Below are 12125 nucleotides of genomic sequence, written 5' to 3'. Positions count from 1 at the left end.
ACGGGTGTGTGTGTGTGTCTCTATAGGAGTCTTGCCAGCTTTCAAGCATGGACAATTGGCACATCTCCAAGAGCAATGTTCCAATCAAATCTCTTGTAGGGATACTGAAGCAGCTACTAAAACTCATTATATAGCAAGATTATCACCCTTTGCATGTGTGTTTACACGACCTTGCTTTATTTTTTATAGTAGAAGGTGTGCCTTGTAGCTACCATCTTCTGCCAACAACATCTTGGAGGAGTATGGATTTGACATCTCTAGCCTGCATATGTTGTGGTTTGGAGCTCTTGAGGGAGTTCTGACTTGTGGATTCCTTGGATATGAGTCGTTGTATGGAGGAGACGAGATCTTGAGGACATATGGATGGTCTTGTGGCTTGTGGATTCATGGGGAGTGGCTCTCTCTCCCTCTCTACTCAGAGTAGGCCTCGTGATTTTATCACTTGTTTTATTTCATTACCTTACACCTTTCCAAACCTTCTCCTCCCACTCTCTCTCATTTCATTTCTCTTAAACCTTATCCCCACATCTTTGCTCCCATGTTCTGCCCCTCTTGAAACTCACCTTATTGAATCTCTCAGCCATATAGGTGTAAGACTTCTTTAATGACGTGTCAAATAGACTTTCCTCTATGATCGAGTCTAAGGGTGCCAATGGTCCCTGATAAATGCTCTCTTCAACTGAGATATTGCTCACGTGGTCTCCTATGGGGCAGGGTTTTTATCAAGTAGAATCTATCTGATTCAAATACATTAAGAAACAATCGCTTTTGCAAAACTCTAATTTAGCACTAGAATGGTATCAGGACACTTTTGTGTCCTGTTAAGTGACCATTTTGCTTGAATTATTTGAAGAGTATGAAAATGAATTTCTAGGTGTTATATATCCATAAAGTTGCCTTATGAGTTGAAAAAAACTTGATATTTTTTTGGAGTATCGATTTCACAATTAACTTTACTCTTGCACTACATTTTTGAACCTAAACTGTGTGAAAAAACGGGTCATGTTCTTGGCTTTTTTTCAAATTTTTGCAACTATACATACCACTCTAAACTTCATGTTTGTGAGGTTTAGATTGCTAGAGGATAAGCCTTCATAGTTCTCAACACGTTTTTATGCTTTTAGGGAGAGCTAAGTGTTAAAATTGAAAGTTATGACCAACTTACAAGAATTTGACCAGTTGGTAGATTATGGTGTGTGGAGCCTATCCCCAAAATCTTTTTGGATTTGGAGAAGTTTTGGTCAATCAAAAGTGTTATCGCAGGTCCATTTTCTATTTTAGAGGTATTTGGCTATCTTCTGATTTGGCCATTTTGGTCACTTTTTTCAACTTCTTTTGCAAATTTGACTTTGGGGGATATATTTATATATATCTTAGCTACTCATTGTTCCCATTTTTAGAAATAATATCAAATGAGGTATATGGATCGTGATCCTTGTTCTATTGTCTTTTGAGATGAAACTTTGTCCGCTTGTAATCTCTACTGTTTAGAAGCTATTCTCAAGCTCTTTTTGGATTTGGATAAAAAAATGTTGAAAACCCCAAATTTTAGTTAGATGGACTAACCTTAAGTGGTTTTTCACAATTTCCTTGTTTAAGTGTGTTTTCGACCCCAAACTTTGGTTTCAATTGTTTGATGTCAGTATCTGTCAATTTGTCTCACTTTTGCCTAGTTTTGTCTCAAGGGTACATGGATCGTGATCTCTATGCTTCTTATGACTATATCTAGCTATGGTATCATTCAGGTCTCAATCTGTGATAGGAGACATGGATCGTGATCCATGTACCTCAGTGGTAGAATAGGATGAAACTTTACACACAACTTGCCCTTGCTATCCTGACACCTGCTATATGCTTTTTGTGTGACTTGGACTTATTTAGGTTAGCTAAAAGTGCCCTAGGTTTAACTTTGTGGTTTTTTACCCTAAATTGTTTTTGTCCCTTTTTGTGGACTTTTTGGATTTGTTTTGCAACCTTGCTTTGAGGAGCTTGTTTTTATAGGTCTTTGCTTCACTCTGTACAAGTCTCTGCCAAAAATTTCAGATTGGGGACATGGATCAGGATCCATGTTTCATCACTTTTGGACATGAAATTTGGCCAGTTGGTAGACTATGGTGTGTGGATCCTATCCCCAAAATCTTTTTGGATTTGGACAAGGTTTGGTCAGGTGTTATCCCAGGTCTATTTTCTATTTTAGCGATATTTGGCTATCTTCTGATTTAGGCCATTTTGGTCACTTTTTTCAACTCCATTTGCAAATTTGACTTTGGGGAATATATTTATATATATCTTAGCTACTCATTGTCCCATTTTTAGAAAAAATATCAAATGAGGTATATGGATCATGATCCTTTGTTCTATTTGTTAGTGCCTGATTTATCAGGGCTTTCAGGGCAGTCAGGCTATTATTTTTGAACTGTAACTTAAACCTTTATCTTTGAACCTTAGGGATAAGTGAACATGGGTATTTTATATTTTGGGGAAGTTAGTTGTGTGTCTCATAAATTCTCAGGACGAGAAGCAGTTATGTCTATGCCTGTTGATGCAGTTGGCTCTCTCCTGCATTGTATGGTGTTTAAAGTATGCAGTTTCCTATTTCCTGTTTGATACGAATTGTATGTTTACTACATTGGTTATTTGTTATGGCAATGTGTGCCTAACATTTGGCGATCCTGCTATTGGTTCGAATTTCGCCTAAAACCATATGGGTGCTAAGGAATGAATCACAGCGGCAAACTGTTCCCTGATAGTGACCATTTGCAGGATTTTGCGAACTGGAAAACACCGGGGGAAGAGTCTGAGGAGTATGCAACAGAATTCTTGAAAGAATTCTACCCACAACTGCCCAGCAAAGTCAGAATCCTTTGGAGCTTGTAATTTACCTTCAAACTACAATGTGCATAATCAAAGAATGCTAGTATAGTATTCTAAACAAGGGAGAAGCAGCAATGCATGAGTGGATCAGGGCAAGGGTCCAATGTACCACAACATTATGGAACAAGGCTTATATTAAGAAGGGAGTTCTCTACAAGAGGAAGACAAGGAGAAGAGTCAGGTAATGATGACCAAGAAGAACCAGTAGGGGAACTTACTGCAAGGGCAGAAATTGTTGGGGAGGGGACTGAACTGCATGAACCTGAAAACAGGCTGCAGGAAACCCTACCTGCAAGCCAAGAAGGCCAACAAACAACTCATCCCACATCAGACCCACTTTTGGGACCATTGGTCAATGTATTGTTAGCCCAAACAGTTTTGAAGTCTCTGTACAGTTTCTGTGCAAATTATATGCAGTTTGTTGCAGAATGCAGTTTCAATTTTTCAGTTTACATACTACAGTTTCAGGTATTTCAGTTTGCAATGCAGTTTAAGCAGTTTCAGCAATTTCAGGGTTTAAAGAGGTACAAATGCTCTCTATTATTTTGATGGGTGATTAATGGCAAAGAAGAAGAAGAAAAAGTGTGCTATTTGTCAAAAAGATGGGCACTATGCAAAGCAATGTCCTTACGTGTGCAATCCATGTCAAAAGGAAGATGTATGTGTCAAATACTGTATGCATAAACTGTGCAAGAAGTTGTATCGAATTGTCAGATCTTTTCGAGATGCATCAGATCATGAGGAACTATGTGATGCACAAGAGGATTTGGATGATTTTTCTAATCTTCTTGACAAGGCAGAAGACTGGCATGAAGGTCGTGAAGGAAAAAGAAGAAAGTCGTGCTCTAGTATGCGTAGGATACAAGTGTTACAAGAAGCAATTGAAGGCTTGACAGAGAAGTATGAAGATCAGTTTCAGGAGGAAGACGAAAGTGATGATGAGTGGGGAGTTACAACACCAATGTTCCCCTTGGTTGGGAGCAATCAGGTACAATCATGTTTAACTTCTCCAAATGCACTTGTTGCAAGTCTCAAATCAATGAAAGAAGCTCAAGCACAAAGCCAACTTGAAGAAGTCAAGAAGGTGATGTTGGAAAGGGCAGAAGAAAAGGAGCATCCTGAGAGCCAAAGAAGCCAAAAGGAGCACTTAGTATCCCAAAACCACACTCCAAATAAACTCAAGGGTTTGCACAATGTTGAAGTACCAACAGTTTTTCAGGCACCTGCAGTTTCAAAAACTGAAGTTTCAAAGCCTGAATTTGAATTTTCAGCACCTGAAGTTTTTCAACCTGATTTTGATGTTCTTGAATATGGGATCAAAGTTGTAGATACTCAGATTATTGAAGAGAAGAAGTTGATTCACGAAGGAGAGTTTGTTCAATGCAAGGGAGATATAGTCCAAAAGATGATGAAGGAAGAAGGAGGAAGCCAGGAGCAACTCATGAGCCAAAGGAGCCAAGAGGATTGCCAGCTATCCCCAAACCTCACATCGAAGAGACTCACCTCTTTGCAGGAAGAGAAGGACAGTTGCCCAAAAGAAGAATTACTGATTGAGAAGAAGGCAATACAATTGGGAGTGAGCGAAAGAAGCCACCAATATCCCATACAAACCCATATACCAACATTTGACATCAATCTTGAAGAGGTTGAAATTCAGGGAGACATTAGATTTCAGCGTAATGCAATGGAAGAGCTGAAGATAGATAAAGACATAATGTGTGCTACTGATGAGGATGATGTGATGAATCAGTTTTTGATGAATCTTGATGAGGAGTATTCAACAGCTGACAATTTGAAATGTGTTTGTGTTGATGGAGAAGAGTTTTTTGGAGTTTTGAAGAGTGAAAGCCAATTTTCGAAAGCGGATATGAATTATTCAGATTGTGAAGACAAGGATCTTCAATTTCAGATCCCTGAATTACCAGTTTTGATACCAAAGGTTCTTGATTTGCAAAGTTTCAGAATTCAGGTCCCTGATCCGCAGATTCTTGATTTGCAAAGAAGTTATGTACGTGAACTTGCTGAATTTCAAAGTCTTTTTCTTTCTCAAGTGAAGATGATCAATAATCTCTCATTCGAGCTAGAGAATGAGAGGCATTCAAGTATGGTTGCGACAAATGAAGCGCTTTCCAAAATCAATCAACTTCAAGAAGAGAAGACATCATTGATGGCAGAGATGGTGGAGATTTCTCAAGTTCAAACTGAAGTTGACTTGCATATTTCTTATTGTTATGAAGTTCATGATGCTCTTAAGCAAGTTGTTTTGAACAAGGATAATCAAATTGAGGACTTGAAGCTTCAACTTACTCAAATCAAGAATGTAGAGTTTTCTTCAAATCTTGATGTTACAGAAGGTTTCTTGAATGATGATGTTGTTATCAATGATCTTTATTATGTTGGTGCTTTTACAAATTCAGTCATGGATATTGGAAGTCCGTCTTTTTCCAGTGAAGTTCAGTTTACTGATGATATTCTTGATGATTTATACCAAATTTCTGATGTCAATGGTTTTGTTGATGCTGAGGAGATGGTTTTGACTGATGATTATGCAAGTATTTTGGAAGTTCTTGATGATGGTGAAGTGGATTTTCTTGGAGATTGTTCTACATTTCTATGTGATGTTGTTGACGAAGGAGATGATGTTGATATTCTTATATCTCATTGGTTTTATATCTTCATGCTTGATAAAATAAGGGAAGTTTTTCAAGGAGCAGAAGTCAAAAGTTTTCAGTTTCAGGGAGATATCACTGATTGGACAGTTTTGCAGCTACTACAAAGTGGATTTCTTTCTATTTTCAAGGAGAAATGGAAATCAATTGATTTGGCATGCGGAGTCTAAATCAGGTCTTCGAGTGTTGCATCTACATGCAGAGATATTGGATGTGTTCAAGAGACAGTGTCTAATGGTTGTAAAGTTTACATCCTACCTTGAATCTTTCTTCATTCTTCTTGAAGGGAAAACTGACCCTGAACCTAAACCTAAACCTGCTACTACTGAATTTGGATATGTATTTGAATATGAAAATGGGCCTAAAGACCTCAAATCACTTGAAGAAGAGGAGATTTTTCTACTTTGTAGAAGGTATCTCAATTCAACAGTTGTGGAGAAAATGAAGACTGAAGTGATGGAGTACATGAAGGGAGTTTGGGAGAAAATGAAAGTCATGGTGTATGATGTGGTGAGTAAACCATATCAGATGTTTGCAGAGGAGGAGATGAAGGAGGAAAACTTGTTTATGGAGAAGCAGAATACTGAACTGAAGCAGCAGTATACTGACCTAAAAGAGCAGTTTGAGGACCTGAAGATACAGCTGCAACAACAAGGAGGTCAACAATCTGAGCAGGTGTTTGTTAAAAAAAAATAAAAAAATTCTGAAGTGTGTGCAGGAACTGATGTGCTAGCAGGAGTTCAGGAGCATATGACTGAAGCAGCAGGGACAAGTGCAGTTGCAGGACAGGCTAAAGATGTTGCAGAGGAGGACACAAAAGTTGCAGGAGGAATTCACAACTTAGATGATCCAGTGCAAATGATTGTGGATGAGAAACTCTGTCAGGAGATTGAAAGTACTAAGGAGGCAGTTACAGTTCAGGTGGATGCAGAGGTTGAAGAATTTGACAAGGAAACTCCAACTACAGCAGCAGTTTCACAACAAACTGAATTCAAGGATCAGCTGGTGGATGAATTTTTGATCAAGGGATATTGTGGGTTCTCACAAGGTTTGAGAAACCTTGCCCACCAGGTGTGCCAGGTGTTAGTGCTTGATTTATCAGGGCTTTCAGGGCAGTCAGGCTATTATTTTTGAACTGTAACTAAAACCTTTTATCTTTGAACCTTAGGGATAAGTGAACATGGGTATTTTATATTTTGGGGAAGTTAGTTGTGTGTCTCGTAAATTCTCAGGACGAGAAGCAGTTATGTCTATGCTTGTTGATGCAGTTGGCTCTCTCCTGCATTGTATGGTGTTTGAAGTATGCAGTTTCCTATTTCCTGTTTGATACGAATTGTATGTTTACTGCATTGGTTATTTGTTATGGGAATGTGTGCCTAACACTATTGTCTTTTGAGATGAAACTTTGTCCGCTTGTAATCTCTACTGTTTAGAAGCTATTGTTAAGCTCTTTTTGGATTTGGATCAAAAAAAGTTGAAAACCCTAAATTTAAGTTAGATGGACTAACCTTAAGTGGTTTTTCAAAATTTCCTTGTTTAAGTGTGTTTTTGACCCCAAACTTTGGTTTCAATTGTTTGATGTCAGTATCTGTCAATTTGTCTCACTTTTGCCTAGTTTTGTCTCAAGGGTACATGGATCATGATCTCTATGTATCTTATGACTATATCTAGTTGTGGTATCATTTAGGTCTCAATCTGTGATAGGAGACATGGATCGTGATCCATGTACCTCAGTGGTAGAATAGGACGAAACTTTACACACAACTTGCCCTTGCTATCTTGACACCTGCTATATGCTTTTTGTGTGAGTTGGACTTATTTAGGTTAGCTAAAAGTACCCTAGGTTTAACTTTGTGGTTTTTTACCCTAAATTGTTTTTGTCCCTTTTTGTGCACTTTTTGGATTCGTTTTGCAACCATGCTTTGAGGAGCTTGTTTTTATAGGTCTTTGCTACACTCTGTACAAGTCTCTGCCAAAAATTTCAGATTGGGAACATGGATCAGGATCCATGTTTCATCACTTTTGGACATGAAATTTGGCCAGTTGGTAGACTATGGTGTGTGGAGCCTATCCCCATAATCTTTTTGGATTTGGACAAGGTTCGGTCAGGTGTTATCCCAGGTCTATTTTCTATTTTAGCGACATTTGGCTATCTTCTGATTTAGGCCATTTTGGTCACTTATTTCAACTCCTTTTGCAAATTTGACTTTGGGGAATATATTTATAAATATCTTAGCTACTCATTGTTCCATTTTTAGAAAAAATATCAAATGAGGTATATGGATCGTGATCCTTGTTCTATTGTCTTTTGAGATGAAACTTTGTCCGCTTGTCATCTCTATTGTTTAGAAGCTACTCCCAAGCTCTTTTTGGATTTGAATCAAAAAAAGTTGAAAACCCCAAATTTTAGTTAGATGGACTGACCTTAAGTGGTTTTTCACAATTTCCTTGATTCAAGTGTGTTTTCAATCCCAATTTGACCCCAAACTTTGGTTTCAATTGTTTGATGTCAGTATCTGTCAATTTGTCTCACTTTTGCCTAGTTTTGTCTCAAGGGTACATGGATCGTGATCTCTATGCTTCTTATGACTATATCTGGCTGTGGTATCACTTAGGTCTCAATCTGTGATAGGAGACATGGATCGTGATCCATGTACCTCAGTGGTAGAATAGGATGAAACTTTACACACAACTTGCCCTTGCTATCCTGACACCTGCTATATGCTTTTTGTGTGAGTTGGACTTATTTAGGTTAGCTAAAAGTGCCCTAGGTTTAACTTTGTGGTTTTTTACCCGAAATTGTTTTTGTTCCTTTTTGTGCACTTTTTGGATTCGTTTTGGAACCTTGCTTTGAGGAGCTTGTTTTTATAGGTCTTTTCTACACTATGTACAAGGCTCTACCAAAACTTTCAGATTGGGGACATGGATCAGGATCCATGTTTCATTACTTTTGGACATGAAATTTGGCTAGTTGGTAGACTATGGTGTGTGGAGCCTATCCCAAAAATCTTTTTGGATTTGGACAAGTTTTGGTCAGGTGTTATCTTAGGTCTATTTTCTATTTTAGCGGTATTTGGCTATCTTCTGACTTAGTCCATTTTGGTCACTTTTTTCAACTCCTTTTGCAAATTTGACTTTGGGGAATAATTTATATATATCTTAGCTACTGATTGTCCCATGTTTAGAAAAAATATCAAATGAGGTATATGGATCATGATCCTTCTTCTATTGTCCTTGTTCTATTGTCTCTACTGTTTAGAAGCTATTCTTAAGCTCTTTTTGGATTTGGATGAAAAAAAGTGAAAACCCCAAATTTTAGTTAGATGGACTAACCTTAAGTTGTTTTTCACAATTTCCTTGCATAAGTGTGTTTTCGACCCCAAACTTTGGTTTCAATTGTTTGATGTCAGTATCTTAGCTGATGATTGTCCCATTTTTAGAAAAAATATCAAATGAGGTATACGGATCTTGATCCTTGTTCTATTGTCTTTTGAGATGAAACTTTGTCCGCTTGTAATCTCTACTGTTTAGAATCTATTCTCAAGCTCTTTTTGGATTTGGATCAAAAAAAGTTGAAAACCCCAAATTTTAGTTAGATGGACTAACCTTAATTGGTTTTTCACAATTTCCTTGTTTAAGTGTGTTTTCGACCCCAAACTTTGGTTTCAATTGTTTGATGTCAGTATCTGTCAATTTGTCTCACTTTTGCCTAGTTTTGTCTCAAGGGTACATGGACCGTGATCTCTATGCTTCTTATGGCTATATTTAGTTGTGGTATCATTCAGGTTTCAATCTATGATAGGAGACATGGATCGTGATCCATGTACCTCAGTGGTAGAATAGGATGAAACTTTACACAAAACTTGCCCTTGCTATCTTGAGAGCTGCTATATGCTTTTTGTGTGAGTTGGACTTATTTAGGTTAGCTAAAAGTGCCCTAGGTTTAACTTTGTGGTTTTTTACCCTAAATTGTTTTTGTCCCTTTTTGTGCACTTTTTGGATTCATTTTGCAACCATGCTTTGAGGAGCTTGTTTTTATAGGTCTTTGCTACACTCTGTACAAGTCTCTGCCAAAAATTTCAGATTGGGGACATGGATCAGGATCCATGTTTCATCAGTTTTGGACATGAAATTTGGCTAGTTGGTAGACTATGGTGTGTGGAGCCTATCCCCAAAATCTTTTTGGATTTTGGACAAGGTTTGGTCAGGTGTTATCCCAGGTCTATTTTCTATTTTAGCGGTATTTGGCTATCTTCTGATTTAGGCCATTTTGGTCACTTTTTTCAACTCCGTTTGCAAATTTGATTTTGGGGAATATATTTATAAATATCTTAGCTACTCATTTTTCCATTTTTAGAAAAAATATCAAATGAGATATATGGATCGTGATCCTTGTTCTATTTTGTTTTGAGATGAAACTTTGTCCGCTTGTAATCTCTATTGTTTAGAAGCTACTCCCAAGCTCTTTTTGGATTTGAATCAAAAAAGTTGAAAACCCCAAATTTTAGTTAGATGGACTGACCTTAAGTGGTTTTTCACAATTTCCTTGATTCAAGTGTGTTATCAATCCCAATTTGACCCCAAACTTTGGTTTCAATTGTTTGATGTCAGTATCTGTCAATTTGTCTCACTTTTGCCTAGTTTTGTCTCAAGGGTACATGGATCGTGATCTCTATGCTTCTTATGACTATATCTGGCTATGGTATCACTCAGGTCTCAATCTGTGATAGGAGACATGGATCGTGATCCATGTACCTCAGTGGTAGAATAGGATGAAACTTTACACACAACTTGCCCTTGCTATCCTGACACCTGCTATATGCTTTTTGTGTGAGTTGGACTTATTTAGGTTAGCTAAAAGTACCCTAGGTTTAACTTTGTTGTTTTTTACCCTAAATTGTTTTTGTCCCTTTTTGTGCACTTTTTGGATTCGTTTTGCAACCTTGCTTTAAGGAGCTTGTTTTTATAGGTCTTTGCTACACTCTGTACAAGTCTCTACCAAAACTTTCTGATTGGGGACATGGATCAGGATCCATGTTTCATCACTTTTTGACATGAAATTTGGCCAGTTGGTAGACTATGGTGTGTGGTGCCTATCCCCAAAATCTTTTTGGATTTAGACTAGGTTTGGTCAGGTGTTATCCCAGGTCTATTTTCTATTTTAGCGACATTTGGCTATCTTCTGATTTAGGCCATTTTGGTCACTTTTTTCAACTCCTTTTGCAAATTTGACTTTGGGGAATATATTTATATATATCTTAGCTACTCATTGTCCCATTTTTAGAAAAAATATCAAATGAGGTATATGGATCATGATCCTTGTTCTATTGTCTTTTGAGATGAAACTTTGTCCACTTGTAATCTCTACTGATTAGAAGCTATTGTTAAGCTCTTTTTGGATTTGGATAAAAAAAAGTTGAAAACCCTAAATTTTAGTTAGATAGACTAACCTTAAGTGGTTTTTCACAATTTCCTTGTTTAAGTGTGTTTTCGACCCCAAACTTTGGTTTCAATTGTTTGATGTCAGTATCTGTCAATTTGTCTCACTTTTGCCTGGTTTTGTCTCAAGGGTACATGGATCGTGATCTCTATGTATCTTATGACTATATCTAGTTGTGGTATCATTTAGGTCTCAATCTGTGATAGGAGACATGGATCGTGATCCATGTACCTCAGTGGTAGAATAGGACGAAACTTTACACACAACTTGCCCTTGCTATCTTGACACCTGCTATATGCTTTTTGTGTGAGTTGGACTTATTTAGGTTAGCTAAAAGTACCCTAGGTTTAACTTTGTGGTTTATTACCCTAAATTATTTTTGTCCCTTTTTATGCACTTTTTGGATTCGTTTTGCAACCTTGCTTTGAGGAGCTTGTTTTATAGGTCTTTGCTACACTCTGTACAAGTGTCTGCCAAAAATTTCAAATTGGGGACATGGATCAGGATCCATGTTTCATCAGTTTTGGACATGAAATTTGGCCAGTTGGTAGACTATGGTGTGTGGAGCCTATCCCCAAAATCTTTTTGGATTTGGACAAGGTTTGGTCAGGTGTTATCCCATGTCTATTTTCTATTTTAGCGGTATTTGGCTATCTTTTGATTTAGGCCATTTTGGTCACTTTTTTCAACTCCATTTGCAAATTTGACTTTGGGGAATATATTTATAAATATCTTAGCTACTCATTGTTCCAGTTTTAGAAAAAATATCAAATGAGGTATATGGATCGTGATTCTTGTTCTATTTTCTTTTGAGATGAAACTTTGTCCGCTTGTAATCGCTACTGTTTAGAAGCTACTCCCAAGCTCTTTTTGGATTTGGATCAAAAAAATTTGAGAACCCCAAATTTTAGTTAGATGTGGACTGACCTTAAGTGGTTTTTCACAATTTCCTTGATTTAAGTGTGTTTTCAATCCCAATTTGACCCCAAACTTTGGTTTCAATTGTGTGATGTCGTATCTATCAATTTGTCTCACTTTTGCCTAGTTTTGTCTCAAGGGTACATGGATCGTGATCTCTATGCTTCTTATGACTATATCTGGCTGTGGTATCACTCAGGTCTCAATCTGTGATAGGAGACATG

Source organism: Adiantum capillus-veneris, chromosome 12 (genome assembly GCF_014529385.1).
Source record: "Adiantum capillus-veneris isolate H3 chromosome 12, ASM1452938v2, whole genome shotgun sequence".
NCBI classification, from domain to species: Eukaryota; Viridiplantae; Streptophyta; class Polypodiopsida; order Polypodiales; family Pteridaceae; genus Adiantum; species Adiantum capillus-veneris.
Note: the sequence above shows the minus strand (reverse complement) of the source record.